General features: G+C 42.8%; 1 protein-coding gene across 5 annotated transcripts in view; it reads right to left on the bottom strand.

The window, feature by feature from the left end:
• RPP40 (ribonuclease P/MRP subunit p40) overlaps nt 1-27,488 on the bottom strand; it is a 498,013-nt gene that overhangs the window by 446,942 nt on the left and 23,583 nt on the right. Inside the window, exon 2 of one of the 5 annotated variants that reach the window (XM_086965038.1) lies at nt 16,462-16,567. The exons of the other annotated variants lie outside the window; for them this stretch is intronic. The gene's annotated coding sequence lies outside the window, so the exon portion shown is untranslated. The remainder of the gene's footprint in view (nt 1-16,461; nt 16,568-27,488) is intronic. 5 annotated transcript variants of the gene reach the window in all.

Raw genomic sequence — 27,488 nt, 5'->3', positions numbered from 1 at the left:
CCAATGAAGAGCTTGGCTTCCAGCGGGCTGAACTCAGAGAGAGGGTCGTTCTGACATACATGCGCGTGGAAAATAAGCCATAGTTGAAGGTATTTGTAGAATTGTGTGGTGGTAAGAGAAGGGTCAGTAGTTCCTGAGAGGAAGGTATGTGCGACCATGACCACACGTCATCCAACTGTGAAATTCCAATAAGGTCCCAACTCCCAAAGCCTTGCAGCGCCACCACCAGAGGGGTGTTTGCTGTGTAAGTGTTGTATCCCACCAAGTGTGACATAGTGAATGAAGCCCTCCAGGGGCTCTCCTGGGAGACTGTGGTAAGCCGACAAAAATGTATTACTTCAGAAGATAAAGTGATAGTGCAAAATGGTGAATTAATGGGTGCTCAGAAAGAAATTTGGCAGTTGTGCAGTGAGATTGAAGACCTTGAAAAATCATAGCAGGTGATCCAATCTACACTTTCTGGGTGTGCCAGAAGATGATGAGACCCAGGGCAGATTTATAAACTTGATGCAGTTGGTGGAAAACTTGATTAGGGCTCTCTTTGTCATACATAAACCTCAATTGTGTACAGATGCTGTATGTATGTAGTTGGTGTGAAAGTGGATGAATTTGAGTGATCGTGGTATGGTTGTATTTTAGAGTCAAACCAGGGGCATTGTATGTTATCTTTTGTTTTTTGCTTTGCTCTTGTGTGTAATTTTGGATTTGAATAACAATTGATCAACAGGAATGTATTTATAATTATGTGAAATGTATATAAATTTGGGTATAACATGTTTCTATGGAGAATATATATATTATGAAAGAAATACCCCAAAAAAAGGAATAAGAAAACAGTAATGATCAAAGAAAAGAAAGTTTTGATATAATAAAAATAAAGAAAAATTTGATTTTATGTGTCACTGTCTGATTAAATGTATATGAGCAATGTTCTAATGAAAAGTATAAACAGGCTATGAGGGAAACATTCAGTATTTTGTAGCATTCCAACCCATCTTTTCCCTGGCCTGAAAGTATTATTAGAGAGGGCCCCTTATTCTTGTATTGGAAAACTTGATTAGGACACATATTATACCACGTTTCGATAAGGAATAGACGATCATGAAAGCTCATCGAGTACCAACCCACAACTTAGAGTATGAAATACCCACAAACTATCCTAGTGAACTTCAATGATTACAGGATCAAAGAACGAATTCTGAAAGCTGCGATTACATGTAAAAAGAGTTTCCCATCTCGGTGATGTCAAACGTATTTTTTCAGACATGTCAATAACAACAGCTCAAAGAGGGAAGGAGTTTTAAGACCAGTTGAGTAAGTTTAGATCTGGTGGTGCTCAGGACTCTCAGATTCAACAATCAAAACTCAAGTAATGAATAAGTAAAGTCAAGCATAAAAAAAAAAAAACATTAAGACAAGGGTACAGAGTGGGGGGTATCCATCCGCAACATGACGGAAGGCTTGGGGCAACCAGGGCGCCAGTCAAAATATGTGAGATCCAAGGGAGGCAGTAAGCATTTCTCCCTTTGGAAGGGGTTCACCAGGGCTAGTCGCTGAAGGGCAGAGGTGGTGGGTAAAGGGTTCGAACAGAGTCGTTAACAGGGAAAAGAACAGCATCATACTCTATAGATGTCTATTAAATAGAATGGCGATGTGCAAGATTTGTAGTATAGGTGTGAAAGGCACTCTTAGGCACTAGATTGATGGTTCAAATGATAAGGATTGCAACATGTAATGATAGTGGGATAATTATTATGTGGACATGTGAGTTGATTATTAACGGATTGTCATCTTTAAAAGCCGATTTGATTTGTTTTCATTTTTTACAAGACACCCATTTAAACAAGCATTGGAAATGCAATAGGTCTCGCATTAGATAAGTATGAGCTTTTGGTGTGTAAAATGTAAATGTTTTTAATATTTGTTTATGTTTTTAAAAAGATTAAAGTAAGATTTTTTGTAATACAAATGGCAATAGTTCTAAATTTAGCAAATGTTACATCTATAGCATTAGTAAAGGTACATGTTTAGTGTTTCCCTGTCTTCTATGTATTGTTCTGACAAATTACAATGTTTTATCAAGAACATAACTGAAAATATTTAACTTTTGTTATGTATTTTTTAATAAATTTAGATACATTGACAGAAATGTTTTGATGCATTTGTAGTTGAATTGTTTCACAGATTGATGCTGTGGTGGTGCAGAGTGATGTTTTTGCGACAAGTGATGCAGTGGCGTTCAGTGTTGCTGTTGTAGTGCATAGTGATGTTGTTGTGCCCCTGAGTGATGCTGTGGTAGTGCTGAGTGATGCTATGGTGATTGAATAGATAGAGTGAGTGAAATAGATAGATAGAGGGAGTGTGAATCATAGAGGGATGGCGATAGAGGGTGAGCAATAGAGGGTGAGCAATAGAGGGTGAGCAATAGAGGGAGGGCAATAGAGGGAGGGCAATAGAGGGAGGGCAATAGAGGGAGGGCAATAGAGGGAGGGAGTGCGATAGATGGAGAGAGGGGGATAGAGTGATGGTGTGCGATAGAGTGAGGGAGTGAGATAGAGTGAAGGAGTACGATATAGTGAGGGAGGGCGATAGAGTGCGTGAGGAAGGTAGAGTGCAGCTGGAGTACACGGACAGGCTGGGGTGCAGCTGGAGTACATGGACATGCTGGGCAGGCTGGGGTTGAGCTGGAGTACACGGACAGGCTGGGGTGCAGAGTACACTGACAGACTGGGGTGTAGCTGGAGTACACGGACAGGCTGGGGTGTAGCTGGAGTACACGGACAGGCTGGGGTGCAGAGTACACGGACAGGCTGGGGTGCAGAGTACACGGACAGGCTGGGGTGTAGCTGGACTACATGGACAGGCTGGGGTGCAGCTGGAGTACATGGACAGGCTGGGGTGCAGCTGGAGTACATGGACAGGCTGGGCAGGCTGGGGAGGAGCAGGAGTACAAGGACAGGCTGGGGTGCAGAGTACACTGACAGGCTGGGGTGTAGCTGGAGTACACGGACAGGCTGGGGTGTAGCTGGAGTACACGGACAGGCTGGGGTGTAGCTGGAGTACACGGACAAGCTGGGGTGTAGCTGGACTACACGGACAAGCTGGGGTGTAGCTGGACTACACGGACAGGCTGGGGTGCAGCTGGAGTACATGGACAGGCTGGGCAGGCTCGGGTAGAGCTGGAGAACAAGGACAGGCTGGGGTGCAGAGTACACGGACAGGCTGGTGTGTAGCTGTAGTACACGGACAGGCTGGGGAGCAACTGGAGTACATGTACAGGCTGGGCAGGCTGGGTTGGAGCTGGAGTACACGGACAGGCTGGGGTGCAAAGTACACGGACAGGCTGGGGTGTAGCATGAGTACACGGACAGGCTGGGGTGCAGATGGAGTACACGGACAGGCTGGGGTGCAGATGGAGTACACGGACAGGTTGGAGTGTACCTGGAGGGAGTACACGGACAGGCTGGGGTGCAGAGTACACAGACAGGCTGGGATGTAGCTGTAGTACACGGACCGGCTGGGGTGCAGCTGGAGTACATGGACAGGCTGGGTTGGAGCTGGAGTACACGGACAGTCTGGGGTGCAGAGTACACGGACAGGCTGGGATGTAGCTGGAGTACACGGACAGGCTGGGATGTAGCTGGAGTACACGGACAGGCTGGGATGTAGCGGAGTACATAGACAGGCTGAGCAGGCTGGGTTGGAGCTGGAGTACACGAACAGGCTGGGGTGCAGCTGGAGTACATGGACAGGCTGGGTTGGAGCTGGAGTACACGGACAGTCGGAACCACGCATGTTCCGACTATGTAAGCTCTACCACGCGCTTGCCTTAGCCACGCATATGCAGGGCCCCTGTCCTTCTGCAGCCTCTGCTTTTAGGCCGGTGGGCACCACATGTTCCCCCACAAACATCCATGCCTCATGTGGCAGGCACCGTGAGATGCCTGCCACAGGGTGCAGGGATGTTTAAAAGCATGCCTTTTGGCATTGGGGCTTGGGCTGCTGCCTATTTCTGGGCCACAGCACAAGTCTCAATACAAAGAGGCATGTTTCCGGCCACCTCCATGGCGGTCAGATCCTAATTAGGCGGTCAGGACTGCCGTCTACCTGTCAGCTAGTCCCTTTAACGCAACGAGCATCCGACCGGCAACGTAATTAGGGCCTCAGTGTCTCATATCCAAACTCAGAAGTTCACACTATCCTTTAGCCTCGTTTTCTAGGTTAGGATAGATGACGCATGACAATCAATGCCGTCGACATTTAAACCCATGTTAATGTGTCACTAATATCACATTACAGCGGGTCTTCCTCAGGACTACAATAGTGAACACACCAAGGGACAGAATTCAAGAGTTCAACTAAAGACACACACAATTTGTGTCTTAATCAAGGATGGGCTTCGATTTGTATATTAAGCAATTCATGACCCCAGCAGGGGTTCACTCAGAGTTATTATGAATTTCTTAAAGTTTGTTCCCTTCTTGAATAATATTGTATTTTAAATTTCGGGAAGCAGCAGTCAGCTTGCCCTGAACACTCTGTGGTCAGTTCCTGACCAAAGAGTGTTTTTATCATTAGTTGATCTTTATGACTTCCCAATTTTAATTCATCTCTGGAAAAGAGATATTGCATTTGTTTTCAGGGGCTGGGTAATAGAGGTCTCCAAATAGTAAGAGATTATTTTCCCCCAAGGGATCATTTCATAATATCTATCTGCAGACCGAAATAAAAATTTTGATTAATGTGGAAGACATTGGCTTAGTGTTATGTAGTGCCTGTTAGGGTTGCCCAATGTCTCCTGTTTTGTTCACTTTCTTTATTGAGCCCCTGGCAATCATGCTACAGAACGCACCTTTGGTTTACACTCCTGTAGGAGGAAAGGTAAAAGTTGAACTTTTCGGGGATGATGTCATACTAGATCTCCAACGGGATAAAAATAGCACCCAAAGAGCACTCTATTGGATCCAGAAATGTACTGCAGTAGGTGGTGAGAAAGATTACCCAATGCTTACAGCAACAGGTGGCTCCGGAATGTCCTGTATGGGATTCTTTACCACCTCAAACTATGCAGACCTCCTTCATTTAAATTATCTGTCTACATTGGTAAAAGTCAAAGATTTGTTAAACAGATGAGTTCTACTTAGATTATCAATAATAGGCAGTCTCTTTGATAAAAATATCAGTTTTACCTTTATTTCTTTTTCTCTTTGTCAATTTTCCAGTTAGGGTAAATAGCTTGTATTTCTGTGAAATAGATTCACTTTTTAGTTTATTTATTTGAAAAAATAAAGGTCTGAGAGATCACTTAGCTGCTGCAGTACAAATTAGTCAGGAACAAGGGGGACTAGCGTTACCCCAAAACAAGATCATTATCTTGCCTCTTTTAGGTCTCGGCCTGATCCAGCGCATTAGCTGGCCTCGGCCGAGACATTTAGTAGCTCTCAGAAATGCTACTTTGCCGGCATTCAGCTTGCTAGAACGCGCACAAGAGCGCACACGCGCATGCACATTATAGCAATTTGATCGCCGGCAACTAGCTTACCGTCAGTGCGCTGCCAGACCCCTCTGCCCTGTCTTGCTCGCCCGTGCGCTGCCGGTGTTTGCTGCACCTGCTGTGATCGCCGCTGGGGTTTCTCACCAGTGCGCTGCTACAGCAGATATTTCCCCGTTCTCGCCGAGGCTTGCAGGGTTGCACTGTAGGCGTCCAGATAACCCCTGCGACTTTAGGAGGTGTGTTTGACCGAACCCCGCTGCTCCCTTTTAATCTCTCGCTAGCTGCAACTACCACCTACCAGTGCATTTAGAGAGCTCCACTGCCTCTGCTCTCATCCAGCCAGTCCCCCTGCACCACACCCCGCTCCCCTCCTGTCTTGCGCCCGCACCGTCCTCGTGAACCTTTCCCCCGGTTTCACGGGGCCCCAGTGTTTCTCTCTCGCCACTCCTACACCGCTCATGTTCTACTCTTCGGGTGCTTGTACCCCGCAGTAGGTCCCCTGCTGCCAAGGCGCCTGTGCCGCCCTTGTTGACATTGCCCCTTACAAAGAAATGTTTTAACAGCTTGAAAAAACGTAGCATGTGATTGAATTCCCAAAGACATATAACCATGTTCTGAGTTATGATGGGGCTAGGCGTCTGGTGCAACAATGTATTGTAATTTCACGTCTCCAAACTTTCAAAATAGTGCCAAAGTAGCATACTTCCTATGTTCTGGCAGTTGTTATGCATCAGTAATAAGAGTCTAATATGACACTTTACAAAAACATCAGCCCACTGAGTTTCTCAATGAGTTAGTGAAATAACTGAGTACTTGGGTGGAGTAAACCTACTTTTTTCCACAAGTAGTTCTTCAGCACATTTTAAAGTGAACTTCAGCATCCATTTAGGCCTCAACTGCAAGTGCCACAGTACTGGTGCCCTCGGCCGATTGATTAATAATTGCACCCTAGAGACAGCGCCGACAACAAGCCTTTCGTCAAAATCTGCATGTCTCGGTATTTAAAACAATCTCTTTAAGAATTATTAAAGGTCATCAGGACAAGACATTTTGCAGTACAGATTGGGGGAGTGCATTCTGCTATTCATGCTGGACACAAAAACATATCCCATTTAGGCCGCACGCCCTCATAACCCACGCCCTTCCAACCAGACACAAGAAGAATGCAAAGTACATGTGATCTATCCACATTCATCTTTTCTCTGCCACTTGCCCAGACGCTGCAGTCTACTTTGACCGGCTGCAGGGGGCATGCCTGTGATCCCAAACGCCCTCAGGGTATGGGTGATGTACTAGTGCAGTGTAGGCTGCTGATGTTAAAAGGTACTCTATACTAACCAAAATGTGTCTCACGAAAGGGGTGACAACCGAATGTGGACCACCTTTTTGGGGTACCAGGTCCTCTCACTGACCCCAATATGACTTTGCGTTGAGATCATCATTTTACCCTCAGACATTAGGTGTGCTCCTATTGAAGATGCATAAGCACTGCCCTCTACAGTCTGGGGGTTCGGTACCACATAATCCATTGTCTTTAACTATATGTTCTCGTAATGGATGACGTCACGGTAATACACTTAGCTGTTGGAGTAAGGGTTGTTGGATATTTTGTAGTTTGCAGCTGTACACAATCGCCAGAGAACCTTCTTCTGGCTGTCAGTGGTACCACAAAGGCACGTTTTCTGACATCAAATGTGGCACACTCTGCCCTTAACCTCAGAACAAGCACCACTCAGAAGCCTATGTGCACACCTACATAAACCCACACATTTGCACAAACACAATCATAAAACAAATTGGCCCAGTCAAGAAGGCGCAAGCATGGGAAAAAAAGACTGATTATTCCATACAACGAGACGCGTAGACCAAAAAATGAAAATGGAGGCACTGGGACAGAAAGACAGAGTCTGGGACAGGGAAGCATGTATATTGGAACAAGGTGACTTGGACATGTGCTGGACTGCATTAAATTCAATACATAGAATGCTTACCTTCATATATTATTTCAAGTTTGTAATTTTGTAGAGACCAAATAAACGATTTAATTGAATCTGGTCAGGTATATTTATTTTTACCTTTCACTTATTGTTTATGTAGAAAAAACTCTCATCTGAAACCAAATTTCATAGGCAGAGAGAGAAAAGACACAACATACATAATACACTTATAGTTCCATTACTTCATCACAGTGCTTTACAAACAATTATATTTACATAATACATTACCTACATTTTTTAGACAAAAAATTATATCAACAAAATCACATTCAACAAACATTTACTAAACACGATATCTCAACCACTTTACAATATATTTCTTCGTTTTTGAAAGACACGATTTACAAAATCCCAAACAGTGATTTACAAAGAGCCTTAACATTTATATCATATACTTAAACACCATCCGGTGTGTTATTTTGGCTCTTTCCTAATTTTGCCGACGCGTTTCAGGTTCAAGTCCTGTATCCCCAAACCATCATCAGGGCTGTGTTAGTCTGTTGAGAATGCAACAAAACGTACAGCTTTAATTCGTGCTCTGGCGCCATAAGTCTACCTGTATAAACTATTTGTATAAACTATTCCTGGAGAGCTAGTATGACCCATACCTGTATGTTCCTAACAGGGGTATTAAAGGTCACTTCAATCGACTCAATGCTGGATGTTCACTCTCATTCAGCAAACTGTTCTGCATAAAATATTAATGCAACATTGTAGGTTCATGATTTTGTTAGTGTAAGGTCTTATCATTAGTGAAAATAGAGCCTTAATCGTACCTCTGTTTTACTGGGAAGGTTCTGCGGAGGGGAGAAGAGGATCTGTATCTTTTAATTCTCTCCTGTATAAGAAGACATAATGACCTTTAAGCATTCGATAGTTTTTCCTTTAACATAGGTTCATTGGAATGAAATCTCAAACATACCTAAATCGGTGTGTTGCTGCCGTAATTAATTCAGTCCCACGCTCAATATTTTAAAGCCTGTTTGTCTGGTAACAGAATGACAGAGAATTATAACCTCGTTTATAGCTTATGCTTAACGTAATACTCCGTGATCAAGGCATCAATCGTACCTTTGTTTTGTATCACGGCGGGAGGCCTCTTCTCACTATCAATTCCAACCCCGTCCGGGGCTCGATTAAAGGGCGATGTACGCGCGGTTCAATTCCGCGTTTTGTGTCACCCACAAATCAATCTGGAGAAAAAGAAGCATTTAATCAGGCGCGTTTGTTTAATTTCAATGTCAGAGGCCGCTGGCTTCTAGACATCCGCATACCTGGCGTGTTTGTTTCTGTCGGGCGCGGTCGAATTCAGCAAACGCGTCTCTGCCTCCTCCCGGATCAAGCCGGAAGCCATTTCATTTCGACTTTAAAAAAATGAGAACGCGCTAGTCATTATGGGGCTCGTAGTGCGTTGACAGTACGAATGCGAGGTTGGTTTAAAAAGAACACTAATCATTCTCGCATAACTGTCGTTCTCTAAAGATCCTGTTTTATTTCTCCATTCTGATGTGCATGTTATGTATCGTGAGTGAGGCCAGTCAATATACTGGCAATGTATGGGACCGAATGCGGGCAGTCACGTGTGCATATCTCTGTGCACCAGTGGTGTATGAAATTTAGATGATAATCATTCCTAAAGTACAGCAAAGTGCTGTCGCCGCTTCAATAACACTCAGTGGCACGGCGCCAACCCTCAGATTCTTGACAATTCGGACATACTGTTTAAGCCCGACATTATACAATTAAATTTCAAGATTAAGTATGCCTCTTTTTCCAGAAGCATACGCCCCACGTCTGCAGGACGCTGTATGTTATTCAGTGTGAAGAGCACAGACCATTTGAAGTCATTCTCTTTATGTGACATCTTGACAAAATGCTCAACCATGAGAGCAGTAAGAATTTTCTTTTTAATTCTGGACCTGTGTTGGCTTATCCGAATGTTGACCTGCTGATTCGTCTTCCCGATGTATATCCTTTTACAGGGACACCACCACATATACCACGTTTTCGTTTTGCAGTTTGACAGACCAAGATGCTTCCATCTCACTCCCTGATGCTGAAACTCAGTGCCATCAATAGTGTTCCCACATGCAATTCAGTTACCGCATTTATGATGGCCCTCTAGCGGCCTCTGACATTGAAATTAAACAAATGCGCCTGATTAAATGCTTCTTTTTCTCCAGATTGATTTGTGGGTGACACAAAACACGGAATTGAACCGCGCGTACATCGCCCTTTAAATCGAGCCCCGGACGGGGTTGGAATTGATAGTGAGAGGAGGCCTCCCGCCGTGATACAAAACAAAGGTACGATTGATGCCTTGATCACGGAGTATTACGTTAAGCATAAGCTATAAACGAGGTTATAATTCTCTGTCATTCTGTTACCAGACGAACAGGCTTTAAAATATTGAGCGTGGGACTGAATTAATTACGGCAGCAACACATCGATTTAGGTATGTTTGAGATTTCATTCCAATGAACCTATGTTAAAGGAAAAACTATTGAATGCTTAAAGGGCATTATGTCTTCTTATACAAGAGAGAATTAAAAGATACAGATCCTCCTCTCCCCCCCGCAGAACCTTCCTAGTAAAACAGAGGTACGATTAAGGCTCTATTTTCACTAATGATAAGACCTTACACTAACAAAATCATGAACCTACAATGTTGTATTAATATTTTATGCAGAACAGTTTGCTGAATGAGAGTGAACATCCAGAATTGAGCCGATTGAAGTGACCTTTAACACCCCTGTTAGGAACATACAGGTATGGGTCATACTAGCTCTCCAGGAATAGTTTATACAAATAGTTTATACAGGTAGACTGATGGCGCCAGAGCACAAATTAAATCTGTACGTTTTGTTGCATTCTCAACAGACTAACACAGCCCTGATGATGGTTTGGGGACACAGGACTTGAACCTGAAACGCGTCGGCAAAATTAGGAAAGAGCCAAAATAACACACCGGATGGTGTTTAAGTATATGATATAAATGTCAAGGCTCTTTGTAAATCACGGTTTGGGATTTTGTAAACTGTGTCTTTCAAAAACGAAGAAATATATTGTAAAGTGGTTGAGATATCGTGTTTAGTAAATGTTTGTTGAATGTGATTTCGTTGATATAATTTTTTGTCTAAAAAATGTAGGTAATGTTTTATGTAAATATAATTGTTTGCAAAGCACTGTGATGAAGTAATGGAACTATAAGTGTATTATGTATGTTGTGTCTTTTCTCTCTCTGCCTATGAAATTTGGTTTCAGATGAGAGTTTTTTCTACATAAACAATAAGTGAAAGGTAAAAATAAATATACCTGACCAGATTCAATTAAATCGTTTATTTGGTCTCTACAAAATTACAAACTTGAAATAATATATGAAGGTAAGCATTCTATGTATTGAATCTATAAAACGGTCCAGCTTTCCCTTCTGTCCCACTAAGGACCTAACTCCCTTTTTTTGGACTGCATTAAAAGCAAAAAACATGGTTATATGTGCATACTGCTGACATAGCAGTCCATGGCTCTGTTTGATGTCTTGTATCATGATTGTTGAAGAAAAGGGTAGAGCCTTGGACTATTTAAAAGGGTTTAATGGTGGGTATATGCTGGCTCTTTACAGCTTGTTGGGTCCTGTCACTCAGCAACAGTCTACCAAAGCATCTAGTTTCTGAAATACAGATCAGCAGGTGCAGCAGCAATATTGGCCATAGCAAAAGTAATATAAACAAGCATTGGCATAGCCAATAGGTCTCGCTGTTGGGACCTTATATTTAGCTATGCATCACAATATCCTTGGTGCAACAAAATCAACTGGTGCATGGCTAAACACTTATAAGGTCCCACAGTTGAGACCTATTGGCTATGCCAATGCTTGTTTTAGATTGTATAGTGTGAATAGTCTATCTGGATCAACTCTCTGATAATTGTTTTCAGCTCAGATGGTTAAGGGATCGGGGATATATTTTACCGGACTTCTTAACAACCTCCAAACTACCACAAAAACAAGATATAAAGTAGTTCACAATTTAATGTTTCATAGTAAGCAGTGTTTTTAAAAAATGGAACATTCCTTTATGCCATACGTTTATACCATTAAAAGACTTAAGGTATATGGGATTGAGGATCCCTGGCATTATTTTAGAAAAAATGGAACAGCAGAGCGTTTTTTCTAGTTGAAGATTTTTTTTAAATAACCAGAAGATAAAATCCTGGGATGAAGCAGAATTAGAGCTACGGCCCTGGGTAAATGCCCAATACCTTTTGTTCAGCTTTGCAAAACATAATAGCTTTCAGAAACAAGCATTTGCAATGCAATAGGTCTCGCATTCACGCGAGTGAGCTATGGGCATTGTAAATTAGAATGCCTTTTAGGTATGTTTTGATTTTTAAAACATAAATAAAAAGACATTGTCATTTACAATGCCAATAGCTTAAACTTGCGTACATGCGAGATCTATTGCATTGCAAATGCTTGTTATACCAGTTGTTGGGGAAACCCCTTTTTTGTTGCCCTTTACCCTGCAAGGCTTGCCTGCTCCTTCTGCTGCTTAGTATTATAGGCCTACTTTTATTGCTCTTTTACAAGTTTTAGAATAAAAGATGCATTTTTGGAAGAGGTTTTTAAAATTGATTTGAATTCCGGTTTTGGCTTAGAAACTTTAAACTATGAATCCATAGTCCCACATTTCTGTCATGGTAGAGTGAGCGGAAAGAAAACATCTAGGCATTGCCCCAGTCCTTAACAGTAAAACACAGATAACTTGACATTGGAGTGAGCATAAAGACTGCCCTTTAAATAGTCCAAGAAACAGCAACATATTGTAATTTTATCTGAAAACACACCTGGGCACATTTAAGCCTCTATTCACGTACCCAGAAGCCTGAAACTATAGTCCGTTTGCTGCTGCTTCAAGATGAAGTCCAGATGTACCTTTCAAATCTAACAACTGACCATTTCATGTCCAGGGATCACATCGTGTTCACAGTAGCAAGTAAGAAAGAAAGACCCCGACCACCCGGGTTCACAAAGACAGCTGATGACTTGAGGGTAAGTCATTATATGTTGAGCTTAGACTAGATGTGGACCCCGGGAGCACTGGTTGAGCTGACAAGGTCAGAAATCTTCAATTACAAAAAAGGAATGCGGCATAAAATAAAGAAGTGCAATTAGGCTGGGGTTTTTTGTGTTAGATCACCCAAAAGTCATGGCTTCGAAAGTCACACTTTGCGGTCAGTCTCGAGTTAAAATGAGTTCTGACACAGCACACTTTTTTTTAAAAAAAGAACTTTATCACTGCTGCGGTGCAAATCAACATTTGCCCCCACGTGCAAAATCAAAAGACTTCCTTTTCCATTTTTTCCCCTTCTGCCATTGCGATGAGCGCTCTCCAGTAAGCCAGGAGATGCACAATTGAAGGAAATCGGTCACAACTTCTTATATGGTGAATAGTCTCAGCCCGACACAACGCACCAGGGTCCGCAGCGTCCAGAGCATGTTCTGGTCATAGTTGAGGTGCTGCAGTCCTGGTGTTGGGAAGGCTGGTCTCTCCTTCGGCACACGTTTCCACTTCTGACACCACCACAAAGACGTGACAGTCAATTAAAAATGTACATAATGTTTTTGGCTCTCACAGAGGTTTTCTTGAGACATTACAACACCGATTAAAACAAAATAAATTCAAATAGATTAGATTTCAAATCAATTAGTGTGTGGAATCTGAATAATACTTGAACGAAATAAGCATTAGGGAGAGTGGGACGGGCACTGGCCTTATGTAAGCAGCAAGAGACAAGTATTTTGAATGAAAAACAAATGGCCCCCGCACGCTCCGTTGTTTAAAACAAGCCCGGCAATGGTGCATGCGCGCGCAGTCTGCTCTTTTTGGAAGCACATACTCGTGCTTGTGGCACGCCCCTGCTCGCTCACCAAAGGTGGATGCCGCCACAAGCACAAGTATGTGCTTCCAAAAAGAGCCGAACGACGGCTAAAGATCGTCCTATGCAGCGCATACGCGCTGCATAGGCCAGACCTAAAAATTAATGTGCAGGATTGAATGAAAACTCTTTATGTTTATGAAATTAGTCGGCAAGAACAGATTACTGGGGGTGGTGGAACTGGGATAGAGTCCTACGACAGAATCAACAAGCATTTGCAATGCAATAAGTTTCGCATTTATGCGAGTTTCAGCTATTGGCATTGTAAATGACAATGCATTTCATTTATATTTTAAAAAACAAAACGTAAATAAAAGGCATTGTCATTTACAATGCCAATAGCTCAAACTCGTGTAATTGCGAGACCTATTGCATTGCAAATGCTTGTTTATAATCTGATTTGTATTAAAAGGATTACAATAATTTTTCAACAGATGAATAGCTTCTTTTTTGTGTGTTCAATTTCGCACTAGGTATTCTGCTTTTAGTCTTTATGCCTACTACCACACTATCACTTTAATATCAAAGAGGAAGACAAAAAAGATTCAAGGAATTAGTCGAAAGAGTGATGGTGTGATCCTGTATTATAAGGAATGAGATCCCCTCAGCTGTTCATTAAAAGGATATATTATAAATCAGCTTGGACTTCCATGACCTTATAAAGGAACTCGGCATTCTATAAGCTCATGGAACTCCTTGACGACTTGCAATATTAGTATAATGTAAGGCAGGAGTACTTTATCCTCTATGCATCCGCCCAACAATGATGTTACATAGTAGAGGCACTAAGAAAAAACTCAAATGGAACTGAACCCAAGCTCTACTTCTGTCCCTGCATCGATGATGTGTGTCACAAGTGCTTTTGCTTCTATTAAGCTTGGACTGTACCCTCACTGGTGTATAGGAACCAAACTGGAAACCTCTCAAACAGTAAAAAATGGGTTTAAGCAGTTTACACCAAGGCCATTGATGTTTTAGTGTACAGCTGGATTGAAGAAGAAAGAGATTCAAGCAAAAAGATTTATTATTGAAACAAACTGTTGGGTATCTGTACTGATCATTTTACTCCTTCCCAGAGGCAGACTAAAATATTATTGCCTTGGTTTTGAATGTATTAATTTCCACCAGATTTCTGTCAACGTTGATACTAAATATCTGTAGGCCTCGTTCCATTACTAAACTAATGGTGGTATGCTAAGTTAGGACATTTCATACATACAAATGGTGGTTCCCAAAGCACCACAGAAAGAAGTTGAAGATCATAAACAGGAGGGTTATTTTGGCAGCAAAACATCTATGGTTTCCCTTTCTAGGGAATTGTTGGAGGAGATGCTTGGATCTTGATGTGTGTCAGAGTTTAATCAACAATGTAGTACCTCAACGCCTACAAGTGGCACCACTAGCGAAGAATATCCAAGAAGATGTAGGATGACACCAGTGGCCCTACTGGGGTCAGACAATATCCAATAGTTGCCCTCAATGAGTAGTTCTAGTTTCTAGCAAACTAAGACAAATTATTTAATTTCGACACTCATGAAAATAATCTCACCATATGGAACACTAGAGGCTTTGGCTGTACGACGGTACATCGCATGCAATTACTTTGTATGCCTTTTACAAGCTTTTTTTAGCGCTGTGTTTTTACCCCGAAAATTCATTCAAAACGCATGCTAATACCATGCATTGTTTTTATATCTAAAAACAATGTATTTGTAGGGGGAGACCCCACACATCCCCCCAAATTAGCTTAAATGTGTTGTATTGGCATGCGTTTTAAATACATATTCGCGGTAAAAAATATCTGTGCTAAAAAATGAGCTGCAAAAGGCTTAACGAGGTAAAAACCTCGTTGTAAAGGCTGTTTCTCCTTGAAATAGGATTGTTGTCCTGCCTAACCACAAGGAATCTGCACAACGCTTTGCTTTTATGCATCAGAGGCTCATGCCTACTTTAGCATTAAACCAGCAGAATTATCATATGTTTTGTGACCCTGCTGAAGAAAGCAATGCAGATTGCTACACTAACCAGAAAATCAATTTCTAAAGAACTTTGTAGATCACTGAGAACTAAAGACACATTTCTTTCAGAACTATTTGTCTGTAAGAAGATCTGGCAACTACATAGTGACTGAGGAGTGAAGTAGTGTGTGAGAACCGACACATAAATCAAAGGATGTGGGAGCATGCAGACAGCAAAAGGTGCTAACGCAGAATGGAATGGGGCAGCTCGTGTGCCTGGGAACCTGGGCAAATCAATAATAAAGAAAGACTATAGTCCCCTCTTGGGAAGTATACAGCTCAACTTTCTTGGCTAAGCAAATAAGGATTTCACATACTTTGAGAAAAAACTGTTCAATTTATTCACCATACAGTCATTTCACTGGTATGATAACACATTGCATTATAATAAAGGTGCTCCAATACTGAATTTCTGATGCTTTGTGATTTTATTAGCTGTTTTTTTAAATGTTGGTTGATTTGAAAAATTGGACATATGTTTTTATGAGGAACTCTTGAAAGCTCCAAATCATAATAAGTAAATAATTGAATTGAATAGTGACAAAATGTGTGCTGGAGCGAAGCATATGTATAATACATGGACTGATAATGTGTCATTTAACAATACGACTCGAAATACGAGTAGTATGTTTACTGACATAATTAATATCAGTGCACTAGTGCAGTTGTTGATGCTTCTACCCGATGAAAACCATTTTAAACAGGGGCATTATCAGGACCAAACAATGATAGCAACATATAAAGAGAGAGTATGCCAAACTCATTAGCATTTACCTCAGTACAATGTGCTCAAATATCTCAAATCAGGATTCCAACTATGAACAATGAATCAGTATTGGTTATGATTTCGATATATGTCCCCCAACGCAGGACACTGAAGTTGAACCTAGAAAGAGAAAGCTGCATAACACAAAAGTGATCATCCCTAATTGGGGATATCGAGAGCAACCCATGGCAACTATGATTTAGCCCTTGAAAATGAAGAGAAAGGAATATATGTAATCGAGAACTGTACCTTGCAACTAATGTTTGGGGTTCCATGATCACAGCATAGAGACTACACAACCACTGACTAGGAACTCGTAGTTTGAATGGGCGAGGTTAGATCCCAGTGGTATTCTCTGAGAACAAAAACCACAGAGATTAGAGATGTCCTAAAGGAGAAACGTCTTAATTCTGACACACACTGACACAAATACAGAAATGCACAGGGTGTAGACCAAACTAATATCTGTGTGAATCAAGTTCAGGCTCTGGCAGTTCCAATTACTAAAACTACTGCAGTTTGTATGCATGAATAAAGTAGATAATCTATGCAGATATTAGAACCACAAGCAGATTTCTTAAATAAATAAAAAAGGAAGGAGAAACCATAGTGATCTTCTTGGTCCTGATGAAGGCTGTTGGACATGTATGGGCAGAAACAATCAGCCTTTACATGTAGACCAATATACGCAGGTGACCTAAAAAAAACTACAAGTGACTGCTTTTGTTTTCAATCTTGGCATAATAACCCAGGATACAAATTTACTGGGAATAGGGATATTTATCAGGTGTAATTAAAAAACTGTCTGGAGGTTGAGACAGTCAACGAAAACCCGGTACTGTCGGGGTAAACTTGGGACGTCTGGTGACCCTACTTTAAAAAAATGTAATTGCTAAAACTATACAACCCATTACAACCACATCTTGAAGTAGTTTACGTTTTATTATTACTGTTGTTCTAATAAGCTACATGCTCGGCACACTAAACTGTATATAGAATCAACTTGCTAAAAAACACACCTAGTGTAACTGAAAGGCATTATAATAAACATAGATAACCAGTTACAAAAAACAACTTGCACCAACTAAACTTTCTTAACAGCAATTCCGTGGGTACACTCAATTCCATATCTGATCAACTGCGCCCATGTGTCAGTTGTTGCATAGGAAACACATTGGCATAGCCAATAGGTCTCGCTTTTGGGACCTTATAAGTATTTCGTTATGCAGCACAATACCCTTGGTGCAACAATATCAACTTCAGATAACTTCAGAAAACTTCTGTGGTTCAGACTTTCGGACAAACAATAGTCTGGTGAGCCAGCTAATGCTGGCTCAAAGGTCAGAGCTAAAAATTACTTTCACCAAGAAGTAAATCTTATGTGAAAAATTGATTATTTCACCATCTAGGACTGGATGGAAGCCTCCTCGTAAAAGCAAAGCATCTGTAAGACCATGGAAGCACATTTTCTTAGTTATAATTACCTATTTTCAACTTATCTCTTTAAAGTAGGGCATTTTTTTAAATCGTTATAGCATCGTGAAAAATTAGCGCTAGGGGCTGCATATAACTCTTGTGTGGGTTATGCAAACGTCCTGTATGCAGGAACTCCAAACACACTGTATCGGAGTCAACAGGAAGTTCAAATGCAACAGTCAGAATGATAGTCTTTCGAAAAGAGGATCATCTATCGGCGGTTAGTACACCCCTACAAGGGCTTCCTGAAAAGAATTGGTTCCCTTTAAATTAACATGCCTAACTTAAAATGCCTTGTGCAAGAAAGGGACAGCTAAAACTAATATATTTTGATTAATAAGCAGGGATGAAAAGAAAGCAAAAAATAACCCTCTCTTTAGGATGCAAAAGAGAAAATTCAGATGTAGAAGTAGTAATGATAAACAGGAATTGCGGCGTTTCTAGTTTTCTTTTCTGTGCTTTGTAATATTTTTGTAAATTCGATGTCTCTGCTGTATATAACTGAGAAATACTTTCTGATGAGATTACACTCTATAAAAGAACGTACATATGTCTGTTAATAGAGCGGTATGCCAAGTCAAAGCCGCAGGATCTAAAAGTGCTGCTGGCTAAAGCGGCATGGACGACAGAGTGATAAACATGACACGGGCCACTAGCCAGCCCTGTGGTGCTTGAGCAAAGGAGGAAGGTGTCACTTAGACTCCACAAGTAAACACTGAGGGCGATTATCACTGAAAGGCGACGGCCTGAGCGATGAGCGAGCGGCTACATTTATTTGGTATACTTTGTGCTCTACAAGCCTCCAAAGTGCTGAGTCCAAACCTCAGCCTATTTATACCTGTTCCAAGGACACAGCTCTGGGAAGTAACAATACATACAGTAGCACCGACTCGCTAACGCTTCCCCTTGGCACCGAGGAGTCACCAAAGCGAGGCGGCCAGCTGTGCCGCAGCTGTTTCCAGCAGAGCAGTCTTTCTACTCTGCACATTTTTGCATTCGCGGACATTCTCGCTCTTGGGTGCGAGCAGGAAATCTCACATTGTACCATGAACGCAAATCATGAAATAATGAAGGAAAGGCGACCTCGCAGTAAACGCGTCCTACGAGTTCAAACAATGAGGTGCAAGAGGCTGCAGGGTATTGAGGTAATATAAATTTTATGGTCAAGTTATGTTCCCTAGCGCGTACCCCACCGACTCCATGTACGAGTTAAAGTGCATGCAACTTCCCTCCTGTACCAGCTATGAAGACGCAAATACATTTGCGTCCACCGTCAACTTGTCCTCTTTCAGACCCACCATGAATGGGTTGGATGGTCCGTTCCTAAGTATGCTATGCCAACGTCTTTTTGTAGTGTACTCCTACGTTTTTCAGCCCTGGCTGAAGTAGGCCCTGAATCTCTGCCACCGAACCTCTTTTCTGGCTTCTGACTCCGAGAAATCTCTGCCCAGGCAGCCCCCGTATCCGTGAACTCTGACTTACTTCTAGCGCGGCCCTCCGTGCTCAGCTCAGCCTGCTGCCTGCCAAGATTGACTATAACCTTCGAGTTATCTGTTTCCCTCCCCGAAAATACATTCCTTCCTGCTAGCTTCAGTAAACATCCTTCCTCAGCTACAGGGCTAAAGGGCCGACCTGTCTCTATGCAAGTAATTCATAGCCTCCGTTGCCCTGCTTTCATGGAAGGCCCCTTGCCCCACGCTTCTCATACAGACACCCAGGCGCTTATACACGCACTCACAGCAAATATAGAATAGCTTCTGCTCTAGAGACCTTTCTGCCCAGATAGCTTAGTTCCCAAACATCAGATATCAGATATGATAGAAGCACAAGTTGATCTGACATGCCAGACTTCTGTCTCTTTCCGTCAGTGTAAATGTCAAGTCCCCTGCACCCCTCCAGTTACACGTCATGCAGCTGCGCGCGCATCTAAGCTTCCGATTTCTGCTGACATTGCAACATTCTGTTAGCACCACCCCTTGGTGCCACCCACTTGTGTCACCTATCAGTGACGTTTCCAGAACACACCTCTAGCTCACGCCTCTTGATTACGTACATGTGCCACGTGTATATTGTTATCTTGTCTTCTCTCAGCTGTTACGCCTCTTGCACTGTTACTTATGGAATGAAATAAGTATATAAGCTATGTACTGTTAATAAAATGTGGCGCTCTATCCCTTCTGACACCCTGTGTGGTGGTCAGAACATGATATCCTGATTCCTTTATGAGGAATAAAACCCTTAGAAACTCTTACACCACGGACTCTGTTTTCCTTCATTTTGATTGAGTTATTATTGATTAAGTACTTACCTGCATAGAAATTAAGAGAGTAAATTAATTATTTACGTCATTTTGGCGCCCGAATAGGGACCCCTCCCCCACCTCACACGCCGGTTGGCGCGTTGCATACTGTGTCCCCTGCCATCAGTTAGATGGAACACACGTGTACTGGCAGGATTTCCTGCATCTCCCTCTGACCCACGGAGGTGACGAAGACTGCAATCAGTGCCCAGACGAGGCGGTGAGGAGTGCGGAGGATCCCGACCAGAGCCCAGCCGAAAGAAGCAAGGTCCGAGGTGTGAAGAGGCCCACCAGTTTTCCGAAGTTTTCCGAAGTTTTCCGAAGTTCCGAGTCGAGTCCAGTCGAGTTTTCCGAGGCCTTCTGTTTTCCGTGCTTCCCGGTGAGTACCATTGCTGGGTCGTATCTAGACGGGTTTGGGTACGCAAGTCCGGTCTGCACTGTTTTTAGGCAGTGTATCTGTACTGTTTAGCAGTATATCTAGTATTCCGAATTTCTGAAATTCTGCACTGTTACAACAGTGTATCTGTACTGTTGAGCAGTACATCTAGTATAGAGGGGTAGTCATCTATGTTTTAAATGTTTTTGTAATTAATGTCGTGGTATGAATGTGATTGTTTTTGTGCATTATTGTGTTTTCTTGTATAAATAGTTACAGTCGAAATTAAGTATCAAGGATCGAGCATTTCAGTATCAAGTAGGCACAATGCCGTTTTTCAACAAGTTAAAGCAGATAGGAACTAGGAAAGGGATGTTAGAGGAAGAGATTCCAATCCCCCCTAGGGACACTCCAGGTAATTTCATGTATAATAAGCATGGCATAGACGCCATCCTGTATCTAGAATTATGGACCGATTATACAAAGCACCTAGAGGAAAGATACCGATGGCCAGTTAACGGAACATGGGATGCCGAGTGCATCATAAAGGTAGAAGAAGTATTACGGAAAAAGAAAGCCAGACAATCTCAGAAAGACGCCATAGAATTTTGGCGTAAGGAATCACATAAACGTGCTGAAAGAGCACTCCGTAGAGAAGACAGACTTAAAGAATCAGAAAAGGCTCAAGAAAACGAATTAGTTACTGAAGGAATTCGAGTAAAATCAGAACAAATAGATCGCATCCGAAATAGCCAAGTGAACAACATGTATCTTTTGGCCGAAGGTACCCCTGACGCCATTTCAGAAATACCGAAAAATTTGCTGTCACCATTAGTTCCAACTAAAGTAATGCATAAGACTACTAAAGACATATTCCTAAATTCATACTTAGACGATGTAGCACCAGCTTACACCAATCTGCCTGTTCGTGCCCTGCCTACAGACAGGGACGGGGGTGGCACTCCACCCCCAGGTCACGTTCCGCCGGTACCGCAACAGACTTCCCCTGTTCCGCCAGCCCCGCCACTTCCCGTACTCAAAACTGACCTACCGAAACCACGTTTGCCTGATCCACCTAAACGACAAGTTCACGTTCAGATACAGACTCCCCAGGGAGGTAATGTACAAGCTTCCGCTTCAGGAGGTGCGACCGCGGGTCCTCAGACCCCGCCACCAACTCACAGATTCAATCTCAAGGATATGCAGAGTCCTCTCACGTACAGGTCTCCCCACTCCTCTAATTCATCCCGCCTTGACACATTAAAAGAGAACATGTCAGTTTGCAGATATGATCCAGTACCCGGAAAAGACGATTTAATGATATTGGCATCATTACGGTTAAGATCTGCTACTGATAGTTTGTTATGCTATGCAGGAATGAAGGATCGTCTAGACAGAATATATGAGTTTGTTCAAACAGGAAAGGACTCTGACAGTATTAAGGATGCCATGGAGAAACAGAAAGTTGGCATGCAAGCACTGATACTACGATTTTTTATAAATTGTCTAATAAGAGAACGAGACAGGCCCGGAACAGATCAGAGTGAATTAGACGCATTGAACAAGTGGGGTCAAAATATAGCTGATGGAAAACATGACAGACAAAATTGCATAGAGTCTATGTATAAGAAGATTAAGAAAGCAGTGATAGCAGTACACCAGAAAGAGAAAGAAAAGGCTTCCTCCGAGGAGGAAGAAGTACAGGAAGAATCCGAAAGAGATATAGGAACTATAGCATATGTAGGTAAGGGAACTTACCTTAGGAAGGGTATCCGTCCGGAGAGCAAGAGAGTTTTCTTCTCTGCCTTAACAAATCCGAATTCTGCTGAGCATCAGTTCCAGGAAACTGATAAACGGCTTCGAGATCGAGTTGGGTACCATGTACTCAATTCTATGGATGAACAAGAACTAGCCCGATCAGCTGTATCATGGGCCGAAAATGCAGACATATATAATGATGATACAGTGGCGCAGACATTTCTGAACCTCTCCCCCGACGAACAGAAATTAGCAGGTGTATACATGATTCAGCACCTTCTTATCAAATACAGGAAACACTATTCTGATCCAGGTCCTTTACACGAAACACTAGAAGCACTACTGATGGATAGATGGAGAGGCTTAAGCACTAAATTAATTCAAATAATTCTAGAACAACGACACAGATATGATACCTTTGTAAGCTCTGAATACGTTCCCGCCCCACCTCCAGAAAGGAAAATGTACCATATGCAGTGTGGGGGTGGCATTGAAAGTCAGAACCCCTTACGAGAAGTGCACCCTGTTATGGGTGAGGATAAAACTTTGAAACGCGTGTATGTACACACGCCTCTGACTAAATTAGAACTGTTAGAAATGAAGAAACTAGTACCATGCCATGATAAAGACCCTGCAGGTTTTCACAGAGAGCTTAAAGACATGTTACTGATGGGAGATTACACGTATGATGACATCATGAAAATGTTGAAAGTATTATTGCCTACGGGAATATTCGAGAAATTAAAGGAAAAGGAATGGGAGGTGGGAGACACAAAGATAGCATGGTCAGAAATAGAGGAAGAGGAAAAGAAACGGGTCCCAGGGTTAGGCCTTGGGGACAAAACTAAAGCATTACCAGGTTTGATAGTACAGGTCCTGCCCAGATTATTGACAACTAGAAAGGAGGATTGGGATGCAATCTCGTCCTGTAAACAGAAACATGATGAAGATACTAGTGACTTTTATTCAAGATTCGAGAAATGTTTTATTATAAATAGTGGTCTAAAAACTAGTAGCGAGTCATATCCACACCTTTTTGTAACCAAATTAGTCGAGAACGCCCTACCATTAGTTAAAAATAGAGTATATAAAGTCGAGAGTACATGGCAAGCAAATACGCCATCCCAGATGTTACAAATGTTACAATATCACCAGAATAGAATTAGGGAAGAACAAGATCAGGAACAGAAACGTATGAAAGACACGAAAATGAAAATGTTAGTAGCTCAGACGGTCCCATCCGACAGTCACAGAAAAGGTACGACCCAGACGAGTCACACTGCAGCTCCTGTTAAAGGGACATGCAATTACTGCAAGCAGCCAGGTCACTACGTACACGAATGCCCAGTTCTGAAACATAACATAGCGACAGGTAAAACTAAAGAAAGACCGCATCCGCCTAGACAAGACCATAACCAGCATCAGTCTACACAGAATACACAGCCTATGCATGCATCCGCACAGACAGCACAGACCGTAGCAGTACCACAGCCACAGCCCATTGCTGCAACTCAGCAAGTTTCACAACAGATGTACCAGTATGCCCAGTCTGCTTACCCCGAATATTCCCAATATACATGAAACAGCCTAGAGAGGGAAGGTGGCTTGCCTCTTATTGAGATTCCTGTAGATCAAGAAGGTCCTTATGTACACAGTCAAGTATTGGGAAAAGACAGAAAGTTTTTAATTGACACAGGGGCAAGTCGCACTACAATAAGTCATGACGAAGTTCCAGGGGCACCCCTCTCAGGCTCACAAAATGGTTCCCTTGGTTTTTCGGGACAGCCTATTGTAAATGAAGTCTCCGAACCAGTCCCCCTGGCTGTGGGTCCATTATCACGTGTTACAGACTTATTACTCACGAAATCATGTCCAGAAAATCTATTAGGAATTAAAACATTGAAGGCTCTAGGAGCTATAATCTGCTGTTCCCCGGAGGGAGTTAGACTCTTTCTGCGGGATTTCAAGGGTCACTATGTTCTGCGTGAGTTTGACGTCAGATTAAAAAATGTACCTGATTACTTGTGGGCAAAAGGCCCAACTGATGTAGGATGTATGCACATTACACCATACCGCGTTACACTCAAGGCAGGTGTTGTATTACCCAGAATCAGACAATACAAGTTACCACCCGATGCTGTAGTGGCTTTACTGAAAATCATTGAAGAGCTCATTGCCCAAGGAGTGGTCGTCGAGACCGACTCCAATATCTGTAACTCGCCCATCATTCCGATTCTTAAACGTACAGATCCCAATGCACCGCCAGTATATCGGCTGGTGATTGACCTTCGAGAATTAAATAAATGCATTATCCCACAGTATCCTGTGGTCCCCGATATCTCATCCTTATTGACTGCTATTGATTCAGAAGCAACGTTCTTCACTGTAATTGATCTCAAGAACGCCTTCTTCAGCGTGCCTATTGATCCAGAGAGCCAATATCTCTTCGGATTCTGTTTAAATGGACGCAGTTTCAAATTTTCGTGCGCACCTCAAGGATTCACAGAAAGCCCCAGCATCTATAGTCAAGCACTGAAAAGACAACTAGATTGTATTCAAATGCCAGCTAACACCGCTTTACTGCAATACGTCGATGATCTGCTGATCACCGCACGAAGTGAGCCCGAATGTGAAAAAGCATCACTGACCGTTTTACACTTTCTGGCCGACAAGGGACACAAGGTGTCTCCTTCGAAGCTACAATTCTGTGTTCAGCAAGTTGTGTACTTGGGTCACTTGCTGTCCAAAGTGGGGAGACAGCTCACTCCCGATCGCATTCAGTTAATTGCAAATATGCCACAACCCCAGACACAAAAGGAAGTGCGGGCCTTCATAGGCCTCACCTCGTACTGCAGACAATGGATTCCCCAGTATGCATTTCTAGCCAAACCACTCATCCAGTTAACGACACAGGAGGCAGCGATTTCGACTGCCCTCCCCTGGACTCAGGAACACACACAAGCTTTTGAAGACTTAAAGAAAGCCTTATGTCAAGCACCAGTTTTAGCGACACCATGTTACAGCAAACCGTTTACACTTTTTGTTACAGAACGTGATGGTACAGCATTGTCTGTCCTCACCCAAGATCAAGCAGGTTCACATAAGCCTTGTGCTTATTTTTCTAGTACATTGGATTCAGTAGCCCAAGCACTCCCTGCGTGCTTAAAGTCAGTAGCAGCAACAGCGTTAGCAATCAGACAGAGCGATTCAATTGTTCTAGGTCATCAGTTAACAGTACAAGTTCCACATTCTGTAGAGGTTTTGTTAAACAGAACCCAGACTCAACACTTGACTATAGCACGATTGACAGGTTATGAATTAACACTATTCCAGCCACACATAGAAATCAGACGCTGCAGTATCTTGAACCCAGCAACACTGTTACCTACAGTTATGACAGATCCAGCTCCACATGATTGTATAGAAATAATTAATGCAGTAACTAAGCCTAGACGAGACTTAACAGATGTCCCATTGACAAATCCAGACCTGACACTTTATGTGGACGGTTCATGCATGAGAACAAGTACAGGAGAATTAGTGGCCGCGTATGCCGTGACCACTGAAACTGAAGTTAAAGAAACACATCGTATTGATACACTGTCTGCTCAAGCAGCCGAGCTCATCGCTCTGACCCGAGCTTGTATTCTAGCCAAGAACAGAAATGTTAACATATATACTGATTCCCGTTATGCCTTCGGAGTTGTACACGATTTCGGAGTCCTCTGGCAAGAACGAGGTTTTCTGACTTCCCATGGGGCCAAGATACAACATGGCCCCCTCATTCAAGCACTGTTAGAAGCAATACATTTGCCCTCGGGCATATCAGTCATGAAGTGTAAGGCACATACTAAAGTCACAGATTCTGTTTCCCAGGGTAACGATCTGGCAGACCAGACAGCAAAACATACAGCACTAACTCACACCCAGATTACTGACATAACAAAAACAATAGTACCAACAAAGTGTATGGCAGTTAGAGATCCCGCCCTAGACGTAATTGATATCCAGACACATGCTACTCCAGATGAAATGAAGAAATGGATTGAACTAGGAGGGATTCAGACAGATCAAGGTTGGGTGACGAAGGGAAAATCTATATGGTTTCTCCCCGACTCAATGGTTCAGGTCATGATAAATACAGCACATAGCCCGGCACATCTAGGAGAGAAGGCGATGTTAGACAGTTTACAGAATCTCTGGTACAACAAACACTTACGAGCAGCAGCAAAACAGAAAGTGCGTACTTGCATGATCTGTTGTCAGTTCAATCCAGGTAAAAGCGTCCCTGTTGAGCAAGGAGGATTTCATCCTCCCGATCACCCTTTTGAAGTCCTCCAGATGGATTATATCCAGATGAATAGCTGTCGAGGTTTTAAATATGTCCTTGTAATTGTTTGTGCTCTGTCCCGTTGGACCGAAGCATACCCAGTCCCAGACTACACTGCTCCGACCACTGCCAGACAGTTGGTTCGTGAATTCTTCCCACGGTACGGTTTGCCCCGTGTCGTGTATTCAGATAACGGACAGCCGTTCTCGTCCGCGTTGATGAAACAGGTTTCCCTTTTGCTAGGATATCAGTGGAGGTTCCACTGTGTCCGACATCCCGAAGCAGCAGGCCTTGTAGAAAGGCATAATCAGACACTAAAAATCCGCCTTGCCAAGATCTGTCAGGAAAAAGGGGTCGACTGGATAGTCGCCCTGCCCGTGGCACTATTCTACATGAGAATGGTCGCCCATTCTAGATCAGGGCTATCCCCGTACGAAGTGGTCTTTGGCAGACCACCGAATATGTGGGGGACGCCCATTCCGAAGAAAATTACAGATGTTGATTGTAATATGTTGACAGATTACCTTGCCTCCTTGATGTCTGCACTCCAATCATGTCGTTCACAGGTTGCCGCAGCCTTCCCTGACAATACCGATGTGAAGGCGCATGAGGTCCGTCCTGGGGACCTGGTACTCGTCCGGAATTTCGACCGGAAAAGTCCGCTGGAGCCCCGCTGGAAATCCCCGAAGACCGTTCTGCTCACTACCAGGACCGCTGTGAAAATCGAGGGGAGAAAGGGGTGGGTCCATACGAGTCACATCAAACTTTGCAATGAACTAAAAAACGGACTGAAACAGGACTCTGACTCGTCCACCCCCACCAAAGACTGTGCTGAAACGAAAGACTTTACCGTTACCGAACGAGAAAAGACTCCCCAAGAACTATATCGAATGAAACTCAGATCTAGCAAGTCAGACAGTTTAATTGTTTAAGTCCTCCCCTAGGTGAATCGGTTAAATAGTTTCTGACATGTATCCCCTAGATCGAGATAGAGAGAGAGAGAGAGAAGCAAAGAAACGCACATACTGCAAATCACT

Source organism: Lissotriton vulgaris, chromosome 4_1 (assembly GCF_964263255.1).
Source record: "Lissotriton vulgaris chromosome 4_1, aLisVul1.2, whole genome shotgun sequence".
NCBI lineage: Eukaryota > Metazoa > Chordata > Amphibia > Caudata > Salamandridae > Lissotriton > Lissotriton vulgaris.
Note: the sequence above shows the minus strand (reverse complement) of the source record. Positions and strands in the feature narration are given on the sequence as shown.